The sequence below is a fragment of the Crinia signifera genome, chromosome 8 (assembly GCF_055691185.1).
Source record: "Crinia signifera chromosome 8, ASM5569118v1, whole genome shotgun sequence".
NCBI classification, from domain to species: domain Eukaryota; kingdom Metazoa; phylum Chordata; class Amphibia; order Anura; family Myobatrachidae; genus Crinia; species Crinia signifera.
In genome coordinates, this window is record NC_139224.1 from 163,538,986 (window position 1) to 163,557,322 (window position 18,337).

At 45.9% G+C, this 18,337-nt stretch overlaps 1 protein-coding gene across 13 annotated transcripts in view; it reads right to left on the reverse strand.

Moving 5' to 3' along the window:
* The window catches only part of DAB1 (DAB adaptor protein 1), a 587,491-nt gene that overhangs the window by 553,327 nt on the left and 15,827 nt on the right, over positions 1-18,337 (reverse strand). The window lies entirely within an intron of this gene.

Consider the following 18,337-nt stretch of genomic DNA (forward strand, 5'->3'; position numbering starts at 1 on the left):
AGGGGTGTCTTCTCTCCATCCTTTGTTACTTGTGTTACTATCTGGCTGGCAGGGTGGAAATGCATAAGGTGAGGGGCCACAGTGATTAAAGCTGGAATCGGGCACAGTTATACTCCCCGTGAGGTTCCAAACAAAACCAAAAGATTCTATACATACACTATAGCTTCATTTGAATATTGCTACTTTTGTTACTTTTGTTTGTTTGTTGGAAATCTTTGTCTGGCGCAATGCGAATTTATCATACAGTGAAAGGGTAATTTAAGGCGAGCTAAACACTTTTTTTCGACTATATGTCGATATTGTGGTGCCGACCTAGACGTTAATTGCAATGTTCTTGTCAACATTATGATCACAAACCGACAAAACATATCATTTGGAAAGCATTTGGGTCTGGGGTCTGAGCCATAAGTACTCTTCTGCTGCTGGGGGACAGGCCGCAACAGTTGTTGCTAGGCTGATTTGTATATCTGTCCATTGACGGAACAGCTGCTCGTCTGTCTCTGGGAATAAGAAGATTACTTGCACGGAAGCAGGGTATACAAATAAGCACGCGCCTCATTACATTGCAGATCTGAGGAACATAACTATAAATAAATGATAACCAATAAAAATATGCATTTGGGAAAAATTACTGTAGGCATATATGTACTAGTCTGTAGCATAGCTTCCAACCACCCTGATTTCTACCAGACAGCCCCGAATTCTTGGGATTGTCCCAAATTTCTGCCATCTGTATGCTCATCGTGATTTGCGGAAAGTTGGGAGGTATAGTCATAAAAACATCACGAGCCGCAGAGCTGCGCTCAGCCATTTCAAATCAGTAGACCACTAGGGTGCCTTGAGCTGTACTCAAGTGTGCCACCAGATCTAGGAATGTGCACACCAGTTTAAATCCACCACCACCAGTTCAACTGTTATTCACTGGTCTCTTGTTTTCATGTGAAATCTTATGTTATCTGTGGGGACCAGTGTGATGTTTTTTTTTCTTCATATGGGGACCATGTTTTTTTTTTGTTGTTGTTTTTTTTTTTTTTTTACAGTGGGGGCCAATGCGTTTTTTCCTATGGGATCTGATAGTGTTCCTTGGAAATTTTTAAAATTTTGCTTGGTGTGCCACACTTTGAAATCACTGGTGCCGTATTTTGAAATAAAGCCAGGATAAAAACGGTGCCAGCGGTGGTAATGTAAATAAATGCAATGGGTGCCCATTACACACACTGCACCCATTGGGGGTTACTCTGGTTGATCTAGGTGTCACTATTTCAGGGGACTTAAAGGCAGGTAGGCTATTCCACTTACCTCAGCCTTGGGAGTCCACCAAACCCCGTCTTGCGAATGGTCGCCTGGCTGCCACCCAATCGCAATGGGCGATTCCCTCGCAGGGCCTGCAAATGGATGCTACACAGTAACTTCCATTCGCTGCCTAGTGGGATCCACCCACATCATTCCATGGTCGGCGACCATATAAAAGTGACTCTGAAGTCACTTACATATGAGTGGATGCTCGGGAGGAAGTGGGCGGGCAACTGGCATCCAATGATGTCAGCTGGCCACCCCCAGCACCCGCATCGGCGGGGCACTTGCATGAGAATGTCCAGCGTTCTCATGGTAATGCCCATGAAACGCTGGGCGTTTCCATTTGCAAGTGGCCCATGCCCCTCCACGTCCCCTGCCCGCACACTTGCGTGGCAACGCCCAGCGAACTCCCTGCCCACCGTGGCCGCACGCACCTGGCATATGCACATGCACAGTAATGACCCTGCGAATGCACATACGCCCACCATCGGACCCCTTACGAATGGAGGGGTCTGAACGAACGGACCTGAATAAGCCCATAGTAACTACATTACTGCACCGTAGTATAAAACACTCACTGGAGAACAATAACCAGGCACGTGCATTCAGAATAACGGCCATGTTTGCCTGGGACTATGACCAAGGGCCTATACGGAGAAGCAGAGGAGGTGTGGCCAGTGACGTATGTGGGTGTGGCTAGTGACATGTGAGCATGTACATCGCCTACGTTATCAGCCTCATAATGATGGGCCTATTTATGTGGCAGCCTGGGGCTGTAGCTCCCAGGGCCGGCACCACCACTAGGCAGACTTAGGCATGTGACTAGGGCGCCGGCCACTGGAGGGCGGCCACTTGGAGCAGCCCCCCGCCATCAGGTGAGCCTCTCCCTCTCTCTCTCTCTCACCAGCCCCCCCTCGTGCAGCGTCCCTGCAGCCATCTCCCACCGCCACCCGCTCGCCCACACCCGCCCTGTGGAGCGAGAAGCTGCTCCTTGACCCTCCTCCTCCCCCCCCCCCTCGCTGTGGAGCGTACCGGCGCCCGCTTCACCTCACCCCCCCTCCCGTAGCCCGTATGAGAGCCGCCCCCCACCCTGGGGCGCTCCGGTGCCTCCGGGCTCTGGTAGCTCCATCTGCCCAGGCCCAGACCCATAAAAAGGGATTTTCTGATATTGTTCTCTTCAAACCGCTTCATCCAAATGAAAATAAAACCCTTACATAGTATAATATGAATAATTAATATGATATAATACATTGCTCTCTGCACGGCTAACATTATTTATATTAAACTCCGGCTACTTCAAATTAGCAGAAAGACTGAAGGAGCGTCAGTCGTCGGATTGTATTTACTGAGTATATAGTAGATTGTATATTTTTTTCTCTGAAAATCGATCACACTAACGGTCTCCTCTCCAGGTAAAGAATGAAATACTGCAATTCTGGCATCCAGAAGCCGCAGACGTACAGGAAGTTTGCAGGATGTTCCATCATGTTACTGGAATACGGCGTGTCAAAGTATCTCGCTGCAGTTAGCGTGCGGTAATTTATAGCACTAGGAGAGTAATAGAAGAAGACGTCTTCAGACACCTCACATGTCATTCACTAACAGGTAGAGATCTCGCGGTACCGCCGGAACGCCGTGACTGGGATTTACGGCGCCTCTTTCTACGGCTTTTGGAGCCATATTAAGGAATGCATGCATGGGTTAGCATATGGTGTAACTGTGGGTGGGGCTACATTGGGAGGGTTCGACAAATGCTCCCATGTGACTGAATAATTCTAGGACACTCCCCTTTTATCCACCCGAAATTATTTATTGTATAAATGGGTGTGGTGGCGCAAAATATTACCTCAGCGGACAGACATTAAGTTTTGAAGGGTGTGCAAACCTAGAGAACCCCCGGTCAGAAAGTCGCCCATAAAGTCGCCCCAATAACTGCGAGGTTGGTTGGCAATAGAACAGGGTATGTTAGCTTGCAGCAGGTTTTGAATCTATCACACAGAGGAGCAAATTACCGAGTTAAGAATCTCTACCCAGAAATACCCGTTTTACACCGCTGCAAAACCTGGGTTTTCCTTGTGGATCCGGGTCAGCGGCGGTGTAAAAGGGGTTAACCCATGTCCCTTTATACGGGACCTCTACCCAGGTCCTGACCAGGGTAGAACATGGGCAGGACCTGGGTAGAGGGCAGTGTAAACGGGTACGCCGGGTCATCCAAGCCGGCTCCCGTTTACATCAATGGGGAAGCCCAACCTCCGGCAGGTTGGATGGGGGGTGCACACAGCCTCCGCTGCTGTCTGTTGTACTCTGCAGCAGTCCCTGCGCTTGGAGATTATGTCATATCCAAGCCCAGCCTCTGTTTACAGTGCAGTGTAAACGGTGCTAATCCCGGATCTGACCTGGCTTGGATCCGTGTTACAAATGCCAGGTCGGATCCGGGATTTGTGTGTAAAATTGGTAGAATTTGCCGTTCAATTCGGCTCCTTTTCTTGTGTGAAAGGGTCAACCCGGGTCAAAATTCCCAGGTCTTCAGCCCAGGAAATTACCAGGGTCGAGGACCCGGGTTGACCCTTTCACACAGAAGAAATACCCGTGTTAATCAGCAAATTACCGGGTAGAAATGTTTAACCCGGTAATTAGTTTTTCTGTGTAAAAGGAGGGTCAGACTGGGACCGGCAAAATGCTGGGTATAAGCTGGGATTTACAGGCAATTCAGTCTGAAAAGGGTATCAATGGTTTATTTGGGAGTTCTATTGAAAATTAGATGTTGCCATGGGCAACAGATAAGATTCTATCTATAATCTCCTAGAAGGTGCTAAATAAATAATAAGTCGATTCTGATTAGTTGCTAAGGGCAACATCCTATCGTCAATAGAACCCACATCTTAATAAATAAACCCCTAAATTGGGAACACAGCACAAAAAATGAAAAGCAAGTGAGCACCGCGGTCCTTGTCTGGCTCTTGAATCCAGCAATAATCCGATCGGATGTTTTATTTGAAATATTCCCGTATATGATGGAAGTGCGAACGCCAAAGCCATAAGCCACAATAAAATATTTGCTGAAAACAGAAGTTTTGGGTCAAGGGGGTCAAATGAATTACTAAGCACAATGCGGGAAGTCCACTTATCTCTAAACAAACCATAATGTTCTTTATTTCATACAACGCACAGATGTAATGGGATAGGAACATGAACTTATTAGCGTCAAAGACTTGGCCTCGTCTGAAGCTTCTTTAAGCGCTGCTGGAAGAACAGATCTAATGTGACATCCGTCTGTGTTGCTAGGTAACTTTAGTCAGATAAATTAATTATCTATGACTTAAAACCATGTTACTGTTGTAGGCTTGGGAAACTCACATAGGGCTGTAGGCGAGATTAAGTAAAGAGTTAAAGGTTGGTAAAAAAACAAGGAGTAAACAGATGGAGCAGACTCAGTTTCCCTGTTTATCCTCATTTAAGATGCGTTTTCTGAACAATTGTCAGCCCAGGTGATCAGCAGCCAGGACAGAGGATAGGGCGGTTGTTGGGGGAAGTGGCCTTATATACAGTAGCCCCGGACAGTGGTTACAAGATTTCATAAAGACCCCGAATATCCACGCTACTATACACCAGCTCCCTTGGGTAAGGTTTCTAGGTCTCCGTTGGGTGCAGATATTTAGAAGAAATGCATTGTGCGATCACATGCTCACCCTGTCGGGCATCGTACGAATGATGAGCAGGGGGACATCTGTATAAGGGTATTCACAAAGTCAACTGAAAAGGGCAGCCCTGCTGTGGCTGGGTAGGGTGGATAGTTGGAGACCTGCTCTTGCTGCTGCAGCAGCTTCTGCCCTGCTGTGGTTGAGTAGGGCGAGGGGATAGTTGGAGACCTGCTCTGGCTGCTGCAGCAGCTTCTACCCTGCTGTGGTTGGGTAGGGCGGGTGGATAATTGGAGACCTGCTCTGGCTTCTGCAGCAGCTTCTGCCCTGCTGTGGTTGGGTTGGGTTCGGTAGGTGGAGAGCTGGAGACCTGCTCCGGCTGCTGCAGCAGCTCCTGCCTTGCTGTGGTTGGGTACGGTAGGTGGATAGCTGGAGACCAGCTCTGGCTGCTGCAGCAGCTTTTGCCCCGCTTTGGTTGCGTAGGGTACGTGGATAGCTGGAGACTGCTCTGTCTGCTGCAGCAGCTCCTACCTTGCTGTGGTTGGGAAGGGTAGGTGGATAGTTGGAGACCAGCTCTGGCTGCTGCAGCAGCTTTTGCCCCGCTTTGGTTGCGTAGGGTACGTGGAAAGCTGGAGACTGCTCTGGCTGCTACAGCAGCTCCTACCTTGCTGTGGTTGGGAAGGGAAGGTGGAACAAAAATTGCATAAGCAGAAACTGTTGTACATCTGTCAGACGCACGCCTGAAGACTAGTATATTTACACTATAGTTCAATATAAACACAATCAAACGTGAACTCCAGGGAGACTCCAGAATTTTTTGTGTAACTTGTCTCAGAACTGTTGTGCACGGAAACCAACTAAGCGACAATCACTGAAACATGAACTACAAAGAGAAATATTTAGACAATCTATAACGTAACATTCATGCAAGCCTAACATTTAGCGTTTCATGTGTCACAATAATGTCAAACTCGACATTCCTTATTGAATACATTTTTTTTTACTTAAAATCCTCCAGAATTAAAAAAAAAAAATCTCTTTGTTTAAACTTGTGGAATTGTTCTAATTATTAAAAAGGGATATTTTTAATTTTATGACTCAAAGTGAATCTGGCGGAATCAATATGTAAATTAGCGTTGCCATTATTGCCAGCCTTCGCCACAGAAAAGACTATTAGAAACATGAATGATTTAAACTATATGGGTGCTTTGCTTTGTGCAGCACAGGTGGCGTAGTGGGTAGCTTCACTGGTTACCATCCAACCGATGCCATGCCTGTGTGGAGTTTGTATGTTCTCATTATGCTTGCCTGGGTTTTCTTCCAGGGGCCCTGGTTTTCCTCTCCAATTCAAAACTACTCCCATGCTATTATGGTAGCCCTACTTGGCTACTAGAGGCCACACATTTGCAAACACCAGGCATAAAAAAGGTAGGGGTCACTGAGAGGAACTGGTTCTCTGTTATGCGCTGCATAATATGTGTGCTCCGTGTATAGTGGTAAATGCAGGATTCCTATAGGTGGGTTTCCAAATGCAGTCCACAATCTCCCACTCTGTGGAGCACTGGAGAAAGTGCGGGAGTCTGGGAGAACGGTAGAAGAACATAGTAATGACCTTCAATACTGGACACATTAATGTACACATTGGTCTTTTTTATACACTGGATACTGTATGGAATATAGTATTAATATCTAACACTATAGATGGTCTATCATATAGGCTGTATCAAACATACAAAAACATACACAAACATAGTAGAACCAGTACTGCGATTTCTAAGCTCACATTCTCCCACCTCATGGTAAGGCTCCTGTTTCTTCTTCATGGTAGCTGCTCTCTGGTCTAGTGCACTGATTGAGGACTCAGATCCACACATGGGCATAGCTCATACTTTCCCTTTCAGGTGTTGGTAGCTCTAGTAATCTTATTATACCATTGCTATTGTTGATATACTAAGAGCCACTTGCCAACCGTAAACACCCGCCTATGATATAAATTAATAGTATATAAGATCTGAAGTACATTTAACAGCAACATAAGCATAAAGAAATTCAAGAACCTTAGAAATTTTTGCATTAGAACATAAAAGTTTAGATCCTACGGGCTGACATTTAATTTCTCCTCTCCGGGAGAAGCCAGGAGAGGAGACTTTTAAGCGGCGCTTAGGTGGGTGGGGACGGAGCCTTGATAAAGATATACCATATATTGAAACCGGTCAGTTATAAAGGGGAATACCAAGACAGAAGGACTCTGGACGCAGTGTGAGGGAAGCAAAGCCCACCAGGGATGCCTGTTGATTTTTTGTCTGAAATTGACTGTGGACCATCACCCTGGGTAAGAGTCCTGGGTAACGTCTCATTGAGAGAAACCACTCCACTCTAAATGTGATCAGCGCCCTGGAACACACTGAACTCTTTTTCTCTGTGTTATTGTACAGGTGGAGCCGCCGTCATGCTTACAGGGGCTGGCTGATAGAATTGCCTGCCCCTGCCAGCCGTCAGAAGGGGACGTGTGTGCACGAGACTCTCTCGCACAGAGGCTGCTCCAAGTGCATACATTCATTCAATTTCTGTTATCTCTGTATCATCAAAACCTGCCCCATCACAGAGAATACTGTCATTTGTGGGTGAACGTGGAGGGGGGAGAATGCCACTAGTTGTGGGTGTACATGGAGGGGGTGGGGCAGTACGGATGGTGTAATGGTTAGCATTACTGCCTCACAGCACTGAGGCCATGGATTCTATACTCACCATGTGTTATATATACGGGGCAGTACGGATGGTGTAATGGTTAGCATTACTGCCTCACAGCGCTGAGGTCATGGGTTCTATCCCCACCATGTGTTATATATACGGGGCAGTACGGACGGTGTAATGGTTACATTACTACCTCACAGCACTGAGGTCGTGGGTTCTATCCCCACCATGTGTTATATATACGGGGCAGTACGGATGGTGTAATGGTTAGCATTACTGCCTCACAGCACTGAGGTCATGGGTTCTATTCCCACCATGTGTTATATATACGGGGCAGTACGGATGGTGTAATGGTTACATTACTACCTCACAGCACTGAGGTCGTGGGTTCTATCCCCACCATGTGTTATATATATACGGGGCAGTATGGACGGTGTAATGGTTAGATTACTGCCTCACAGCACTGAGGTCATGGGTTCTATCCCCACCATGTGTTATATATACGGGGCAGCACGGACGGTGTAATGGTTACATTACTGCCTCACAGCGCTGAGGTCATGGGTTCTATCCCCACCATGTGTTATATATACGGGGCAGTACGGACGGTGTAATGGTGTTAGCATTACTGCCTCACAGCGCTGAGGTCATGGGTTCTATCCCCACCATGTGTTATATATACGGGGCAGTACGGACGGTGTAATGGTTAGCATTACTGCCTCACAGCGCTGAGGTCATGGGTTCTATCCCCACCATGTGTTATATATACGGGGCAGTACGGACGGTGTAATGGTGTTAGCATTACTGCCTCACAGCGCTGAGGTCATGGGTTCTATCCCCACCATGTGTTATATATACGGGGCAGTACGGACGGTGTAATGGTTAGCATTACTGCCTCACAGCGCTGAGGTCATGGGTTCTATCCCCACCATGTGTTATATATACGGGGCAGTACGGACGGTGTAATGGTGTTAGCATTACTGCCTCACAGCGCTGAGGTCATGGGTTCTATCCCCACCATGGCTCTAACTGTGCGGAGTTTGTATATTATCCCCTGTGCTTGCGTGGGTTTCCTCCGGGTACTCCGGTTTCCTCCCACAATCCAAAAATATACTGGTAGGTTAACTGGCTCCCAACAAATTAACCGTAGAATGCCTGTGCGCGCGTGTAAATGTGGTAGGGAATATAGATTGTAAGCTCCACTGGGGCAGGGACTGATGTGAGTGTTTAACTATACTCTGTACAGCGCTGCGGAATATGTATGCGCTATATAAGGGACTGTTAATAAATAAATCTATGAACCATATGATTGCTGATTTACCGTCATTTAGTCAGGAACTGGTGAAATGAGTAATGTTTCAGTATAATACCACTTTTATTCAATGCATACAGACGGCTTTTATCCATCTAACAATGCATACTATATACACACGTATTGCGCTCTACTAATATTATGTATATAATAATGTGACAATACCGTAACGGTAAAGTACTGCAGAGACACCTGTGATACACTTGCGCTTGTTAATCTACAGACTGCCACTCAATCATCTAATGTAACAATGAACACACGTTATACACAGCTGTGACTGCAACAGTATCACTGCTCGGTGTCAGACGCTGCGTATCGTACATACAGCGCCGAACGTAACCTTCCGTAGAAAGCTATTTGAATAGTCAGAAATTAATGTATGGGGTCAGAAGACGGGATGTGTCAATCATGGCAGAGAGATAAAGCGGAGAAAGATCAAATTCCAGCCAATTAGCATCTGCTATGGGTTTCTGACCACCGGCATGTCATACCCAACCCCTGCCATGTTACAGGCTGTAGGGAAGGTGTATTTACCAAGGTAAATCGCTATTAGAACCCACAGGGATCATGTGCGCCATCTTGGAGGAGACAGATGCTAGAGATCTTACGGGACCTGTCAAGGGAGCGCAAAGTGTATGGCGCTACATGGAAGTGCTGGATTGCAGGAGAGCCTGAGCGCAGTGAGGACTAAACACCTGGCAATGAGCAAGTATTCCCCTGGCAACCATCATGTAATCACCTGGCTATGGGTAAGAAATCAATGGCAACAAGCAAGAAACCCCAGGTAACAAGCAAAAGAAGAAAGAAAACTGGCAACGAGCATGTAACCCCTGACAAAGCGGCTGTAACCACTGGCAACAAGCATTTAACCCCCTGGTAACAAGCATGTAACCCCTGGCAATGAGCAAGGGGGGGGGAGGTCACAAAATTTCTAGTTATGCCACGGTCTGGGCATGCGTGAGGTCACTTAATACATCTACCCCTGTATTTGAATAATGCAGGCTTGCATATCAGAGGCTCCCGAAAATCAGGTCTGCCTCCAGGCCCCCCTGGGAAGGTGTGCAAAGTCTCCCGCTTGTTGGCATGAGCCCACCCCCCCCCCCCCCGCACTCCCCTTTCCCGCTGATTCAATTACCGCAAATCACGGGTCCGCAGAGATGGGGCAGGGCTAAAATGCTGCGGTATCGTTTTTTTTTTTTATAATTTAAGCCCTGTCCCCTCTCCACTGCCCGCAAATCAAGGAGTTTTATGGCATGGGGGTGGGGCCAAGTGAGGTCAGCCTTGTCCCCACCCCCCTGATGTATTGCCTCTCTGAGTGGATGGTATTTTATCTGACGCTCCAAGGTTAGATACATCTCCCTCTTTAAAGTTGAGTACACACCTGACTGACACATTTCGTTATGGGCACTAAGTGTACCGCTGCACTCGCTATGCTTCGGGCACCGTGCCCCGCCGCGCTCGGCACACTATTATATTATCCCACCACTCCGTAGAGGGTGGTATGGTATGAAATACTGCCTGTCGACACATGTCGGCTCAAAAGTTTAAACAAAACTCACGTTGACCTTTTTAACGTCAACCTTTTGACCCTGTCGACCAATAGTGGCGACCTTAGAACTGTAGATCTGATGACTGCGTACCCTGCGGAACACTGTCAGACCTGGCTTCTGCTGCATTAGTTCCAGAAACAATATGAATTCCTGGGACAAGTGTTTGAGCCCTTCATGCTTGGTGATGTCACTAATCTACGTCTAGCACACAGACAGACAGTGGCCTTATCTATACACTACAAGAACGGTGGTTGTCTTACAAAGGGGCTGTGTAGCTGCTGTTTGCCGCCGACGCCGTCATAATTTCCTTAGCACAAGTGCATTTACATGGTGCAGTATCTCAAAGACTCTAGAGCCGCATAATTGTCATAGCGGAACGGAGATTTTACACTTAGGGGGGGGGGGGGGGGTTTCTCTAAGCTGTGACTGGCGACTTTGCGGGCGGTTACTGTGTGGTGCGCAAATTAATTACAACAAAGTTGTTTTAAGCCCAGACACCAATATTTGTATTGTCAACAGTTTTGCACCGGCATTTCAACTTGCTGCCACATTTGTGTGTCAACATTTTGTACGTGTCGACATTTTAATCCTATCAACATTCTATTGTGTCAGCATTTTCGACAGTGTCGGCAATTTAACCAGATCAACATTCCTGCGGCGGCATTTCAACTGTGGTTTCATTTGTATTGTTTGAACATTTCAAACGTGTTGACATTTTCACCAGATTGGCAATCACGCAGCGGCAACCATATTGAAATTAGGACAGTCAACTTTATGGTGTCGGCTTTATTTGACCATCGAAATTGCGATTGTCAACATAATTACTACATACCAAGAAAGCGTGTGCAAAAGAAGGGTGGATCCTATTAACTAGCATGAATATGGAAATGACTTCATGAATATATTTTTTTATTTAAAAAAAACAAAAAACAGAGCACAGTCAATAAATGTTGTCCCAATTACTTTGCACGCACAGCGGCACGCCACCTTCTCTTGTAGATCAAGGGAAGATTGAGGATGTTTGTTCCTTGCGCACATCACTAATAAATTATTCCATCATAGCCTTTACATATTGTTCGTTAAATCAATAAAAAAATTTAAAAAAATAAAGTAAAAAGAAAAAAAAATTTGACGAAAAGATTGAATATCGTTTTGTATTCAGCAATAATACATTTTCAGTCCTGTATCTAAGATGCAGATCATGAATTTTTTAAATGAACTTTTAATTGAAAGTAAATTTAATTTAAAGTCCTATTAGAAGTTTTAATTTAAAGTAAATTTAAATCTGCAGGAAAAAGTGCTGATCGTCAAAGTGTCTCTTAACACCACCTAGCAAACGTCTGATGGAATTCTGGGTAATACTTGCGCTCGTGCGACAGCTGCTGGAAATGTATGCATCCAGAATAAATAGGGTGCAGGCGGGAGATGTCCAGACAGCTGAAGGTGTATAATCTAGAAGGATGAGCATCATTATTTATGGAGGACAGATGGAATGCACGGAGTTTCAAGCAATCTTGCCGCGTATAGCGCTAGCCTGTCCGACCGTTTATTTTATTCTGCTTTGCAGCCGCAGCCAAATAAAGTGACAAAACGTGATAAAAATTCCATTGGGCGTATAGGAAATAAATATTAATTTAGGAATATATGGTGATCGTATAAGTTGGGCTCCACTACCTATCGGTAAACTGTCACGATTCGTGGCTGAATCGGAAGGGGGTGGGGCCAAAACGACACGATTCTAATGGAATACTTTCATATTGGCTCCTCCCACCCCATTGACCTGCAAATTCCAATGTTTTCACCCAGAACCTACATCCCAACTTTTGTATTGTAGACCATTTTTCAGTGAAACTTCTACTATGGTGACTTTTTTATAGTGTCGACATTTCACAAGTGTCGACATTGTAACTATTCATGGGGAGACATTTCAACTGTGGTGATATTTTTACTGTGTCGATATTTCGAAGGTGTCCACATTATAACTATATTGACTTTACAACCGTCAACGCAAGGGGTGGGGCTTCAAGATATGGTGCCTGCTGTTACCAGGGTGGGTTTCTGGGTACTTGAAGTACCCTCCCAGCATGCACCACTGGTTCTCGTCGCTGTAAGTGCAGCTATATGTTGTACTTACTATACCACGGATTCATTTATATTTGTTCATAGCCCAAGAAGGTTCTGAATGTCAACATTTGTAGACGTTAGGTTGTCAACAAATGTGTCGACATACACTTAACTTTTTTGTTGTTGTTGCTGGTTTTAGCTGAACCATAACCCTTGCCCTAAAATTCATAATTTTAGTGTTGACATATTAAATGTCGACATTCTGAATGTGTTTATGTTTAACCCCATCAACCTAAGTGTGTGTAACATTAAGCAGAACCTGTCGACATTCTGGTGTTGACATTTTGCCTGTCCAGTAGCTGATCGGACACGGTCTCTGCAGCACCGCTTAGACAAAAGCCTTGAGCGCCTAATACTATCTCCAATGGTGGTAACAAGCAGAAGCAGAGCCTCCCGGACTGTCCCGGAGGCTCCTGAAAATCGGGCCCCCCTCCCAGCCCCCCGGAATGGTTGGGCAACCCTTGCGGATACCGGTGGCACCCCCCGAATCTACCTAGTCGCAGTGGGAAATTACGGTGATTTGCGACTTTTCAGGGGAGGGGCTAAATATGCAAATCACACTATTTAGCAGGGCTTGATGATGTCTATATCAGGCCCCGCCCCCCAAAAGTGCTACTGACACTCCTCTCCGGGCTTCTACCGCAGAGGAGCCTTTAAAAGTAGGCAACCCTGGGTTTATCTCTGGGAGGCAATGGAGTCATCTGCAACTGGGCTCCTGCTCCCAAGGGGGTACCTCTCCTCGACCGGTTAGTTTGAATCAGTCCTAGCAGTAACATAGACATCCCACTCTCTTTATTTTAAATATAATATACATAACAAACATACATAGATTTATATAGGGTACTACGTCTGTGGGTGGGCAACTGGGATGCCACTTTCTAGAAATATGTAACATAAAAAATTGTTTAAGCCCTATTCAGTCAGATAAATCCTATGGCGAAAGCAAAAAAGTTCCTTACCGTAAGAAAATAAAAAGATTTGCATCAATAACCCCCTATTATATGTAGGACATATGTGCTCTGGTTCTGATTAATTGGCTCATAATCTTTTCATTTATCTATGTAATATAAATCTGCCCGCAAAGGACAAGCATTAATAATAATATTTGCACATCACCATGCAATTCGCCATAACGGCTTCAAGGCATAAAAACTTTGAGGAACAGTCAGAACTGGAGAAGAGAATACATCAATACAAACCCAACATGTCAGCTCCGCCATCTGGACACTGAACAAACCAAACACAGTAATAAAAACAGAAGAAAAAAAAAAGAGAGAGAGAGCAAGACACAATATTTTATTCCGGTCATAAAGCCGCCGATCACGCTGGCTGCAGATGGCCTTGTTTGAGGACAGTCTGTCATGGCCTGAATTCCCTTCATGTAAGTAGAGGAAATCATATGCCAAGGATACAGGACACCTACCACATATGCAGTATCTAAGCTATATAGGTCATACAGACAGATAACTTTTTCTTATCAAAATCAAACAACGAGAGAAGTCTGATTAGAGACAGGAACGGCGACTGTTCCCTGCAGAATTCCTGGCAACAACCCTCATTTACTGAGATCATTTGTTGCCAGTGATTTCTAATATTTCAATGTTGATGTATATATATTTTTTTAATGTTGCCTCCTCTTCAACAGATACCAATAGCACGATTCCCCCAAGGGCTGCGCTTGCCAAATTCATGGGGTTGTGGGTGTGTGAACACAGCAAGCAAACCGACGCGCGTTTCACCACTTATATTAAAGGCGCAACATACCTAGATATTACAGTAATTACAGGTATGGTATAACTAATGGACAGTCAGGATTCCGACGGTCGTTTCTCCGACGTTGGAATCCGGACACAACCATTAGTTCGACAATTGGAAGGTCGACAGTCTATAGTTCGATGGGAGTTTTTCACCTTTTTTTTCCTAAATGTCGACATGGACCACTGCACTCGCCATGCTTCTCTCCCCACGCTGTAGTGGATGGTAGGGCATGACCTTAGTCATGATCTGACCTTAGTCATGTCGACCTATATCAGGTGTCGACTTAAGCCCTGTCGACCTTCAGTGGTAGACCTAATGCATGTAGACCCTTGTAGGGTCGACCTAATATATTTATTTATTAACAGTGCACACATAATGACCGTATCCCATTTTTTGGAGGGGAACCATTTAACCTACCAGTATATTTTTGGATTGCAGGAGAAGCCAGAGTAACCCCACACAAGCACAAGGAGAACATACAAACTCCACACATATAGGGCCATAGTGGGAATCAAACCCATGACCTTAGTGCTATTACACTATCTGGACACATAGCATTTACCCTCCCTTCATCGGGTGCCGGATGACTGCCTGATGGGGGGATCCTGACTGCCAGGGCTCCGACAGGGGGATCCCGACTGACAGGGGCTATTCTACCTTGTGAGGGTCCACGACCCCCATAGAGGGAGAATAGAACCTGTGGCAAAGGAAGTGAGCCCGCAAGGGGCTACTTTGCGCTAGCCCCCCTGTCGGAGCACCGGCAGTTGGAATTCCGACCCCCCCCCTGTCGGACCGCCATATTATACCCCCCTTCGTCAGCTACAACATTCCAGGCAGCTACATGTAGTCCTTACACCTGACCCGCTCCACATCTATAACTTCCATAGCAGCCTATGGGGAATTGCACCTATGAAGCTATTTCATTTCCAGTATCATATGTTCTTTAAATTCCATTTACGTGTTCCACATTGCGCTCCACATGCCAGTGTTCCAGCAGGTTTAGGAACATGTGGCGGAAGCCAGACAAGTAAAGTCATCCTGGCCATTACGAGCGCACCACATGTTGGCATCCGTTACGGCTCCCTAATCACACACCATACCCCATCTGCCCATCTCTCCAATTCCTCTGTGTCTGCGGCTCTAGGAGTAAAATCAAAGCTCTTGCTTTAATGTCCTCCTTGCGGCTGGTCCTTTGTACAGAGTCGGGCGCACAGCCGTGCAAGGTCAGCCAATTTACGCAGTCTCTTCAGCTGGATTAGCGGAACCTGATATGCTTTTATTTTTTATGTATGGAGGAAGATATCCATTAAGTATGTTCAATAACAGGGATGTCTCCTGCATCCATCTGGGTGATGTTCTCAGGGAAGATATATATCATCATCACATGCCAACCTGCAAAGCCTGCGATGGCTTTCTCAACCTTCAATAAAAGTAACAAAGTATCATAAAACTACAAGAGCAAAGAGGGGAGATGGATCCCAGGCTGGTAGCAAATCCGCGCCCATCAGTAAGTTCCGCCAGAGGAAAAGGTTATATGCAAAAATTGTCAGCAAGACAAAATATTGATGGGATGGTATTCGGTCGAATGGTTGACCGTAGCCATGTCAGCGTTTATACAGTAGAATTCTTGCAAGATCCTGAGGTTGGCAGGACACCAAGGTTTTGGGGGGCGTGACCTGGTGGCGAGGGGGCGTGGTCCGGGCAATGCCACTTATGGGGGCGGCCCAGTCTCTCTGCAACACAAATGGGGGTGTGCCCCCATCATCGGCATCATTGATGGGGAATGTTGAGAACGTACGGAGGTGTAGGGCTTCCCCCAAGCACTATCTTTAAAGTGACTAGATGCTGTGCGCTGGTTCACGTCATCTATTCACATGGCGCCAGCAAGACAGCGGGCAGACTATTTTAGCATGGCGCCATTGAATGGGCAGGGTGCATTTTGCCCTTTAAATATCAGAAAGGCTGCGGTGCCCTGTTAAAACATGTGTATTCTACTTCACATGTGATGTTGCTATGGGCAACCAATCACATTCTGTCTACTATCTTCTAGAGGGTGCTAAATAAATAAGAAATAGCTTCTGATTGGTTGCCCATAGCAACATACACATCTTAGGTAATTTCCCCCCAAGTGTCACGTGCCTGTTGGTGCCATGGTGATCATTCATAGCAGCTTGCATCAAAACTCTGAGGAAATAAAAACAATGCTATGTGTCTTCTTAGAGGCAACTAGAGTGATTTATGTAAAAAAATACTGATTTTTTGGAAGCGTTTGAACAGACATTATTTCAATCAATAAGGTATCAGGGAAATGACAATAATATTTATGATGTATTAAGCTGGAACCTGAAACCACAACGCTCTTTGTTTCCCGTCTCTGGGAGACTGACTCACAAAGGAGCTTTGGGTTTAGTAAAATCTTTTTAGATTAGAAGCTCTACTCTAATTCTTGTTTTCTAAGAGTATTATTATGTTCCAGACAGCAGCAAGTTTCCAGGCGGTATGGGGAGGGTATGCATGTGAGGGTGGTTATCCGAATGTGGACAATTCTCTAAGATAGTGTATCACTCGCAGATGTCTTCATTGCCGCAAGATGTGACTGTCCCCCCCCCGACCCCCCTCCCCCACCCCCCCACCAGTTGGCATGTTTGTCCTAGCTCCTGTAATGTTGGGGAGTATGTTATCCGTCATCAAAATGAGCATTGTGTCTGGTGTGCGCCAATTCAGCAAGGAACATGTGAGGTGGCATGAGTTTGGAACTTATAGGTTCCCGGTCTCTTACGGTTTTCGGTACCAAGATGCGATTCCATTTGCTCTTATTGTAAATCAGCACTTCCCTCTCCCTCCATGTGCGGCACATTACTTATCATTGTGGTCCTGATTCGGAGACGTATGCAATGGCGACATTTACGGACCTGAGGATTTATCGGCCGGCTGAGCATGCATTGTGGCTGCACTGCGCACACACGAGGCACTATAAGAGATGCCTATCACAGTGGAGATTTATTCACAGTTTGGGTAGGGTGGCCAATCCCGGGATCGGCCCTAAAATCTACGAGATTTGAATCCTGGGATTGGAGTTTCCAATTCCTGGATTTTGGGATTAGGCTACTCCCGTCTCCTGCTGTCCAGCTCTGAGCAACGTGACGTGGTCAGAGGTCATAGAGTGCAGCCCGCCGGCCACACCGCTCCTTCCTGCCCCGTCCCCAGTCAATGTGAGTAAATATGCGGAACAGCCAGTCTGGGGGGGGGGGGGCAGGATTTTTATTAGGAAGGCCAATCCCAGGATCCTGGGAACCTCAACATTCGGAACCTACGTATAGGGGAGTTAATGGGGAACGGCAGAAAAAAAATGAAGCCCACAGCTTCGACCATATACGAACAAAACACGGCGCCAAGATTTCAGTCTCCGTGGCATTTCTGCACAAAAATACCGTAATCAACATCAGCCATAAACCATCGATGATTTCGAATCATCGATGGTCGATGGCCATCCCGAGCGACCCGTTTTTTTTCAACTATAAAACATTTAAAATAACATGAAGGTCAGAAAGGTCACGGTTATATGTCAGATGAGATCATACCTGGCATTGAGATTAGAACAAGAAATACTTTTAACAAAGCTCAAAAAGCAGCAGCTTCATTCAGTTCCAATTCGGTTCCTTCAACCTGTCACTCTATTTACTACACCTGACGTGCTAATTATATTGGTATATGTATTATTAGGAGCAATGATGACATCCCACATTCAACCTTTTCATGTTGGCAAGTACATGCGAATGGCGAATCATTTCCGTATCACTTGTCACATCAATATTTGTAGCAGGCGCCTGACGCGAGAAACCACACTATAAAATATTCAACTCAGCCACGTCCCGCGGGGATTTTTTTTATTTTTTTCGCTTTACCTAATACTGTCAATGTCCCAGCTTAGTGTCCGTAATTTACAGGAAACACACGCCGTCTCGAAG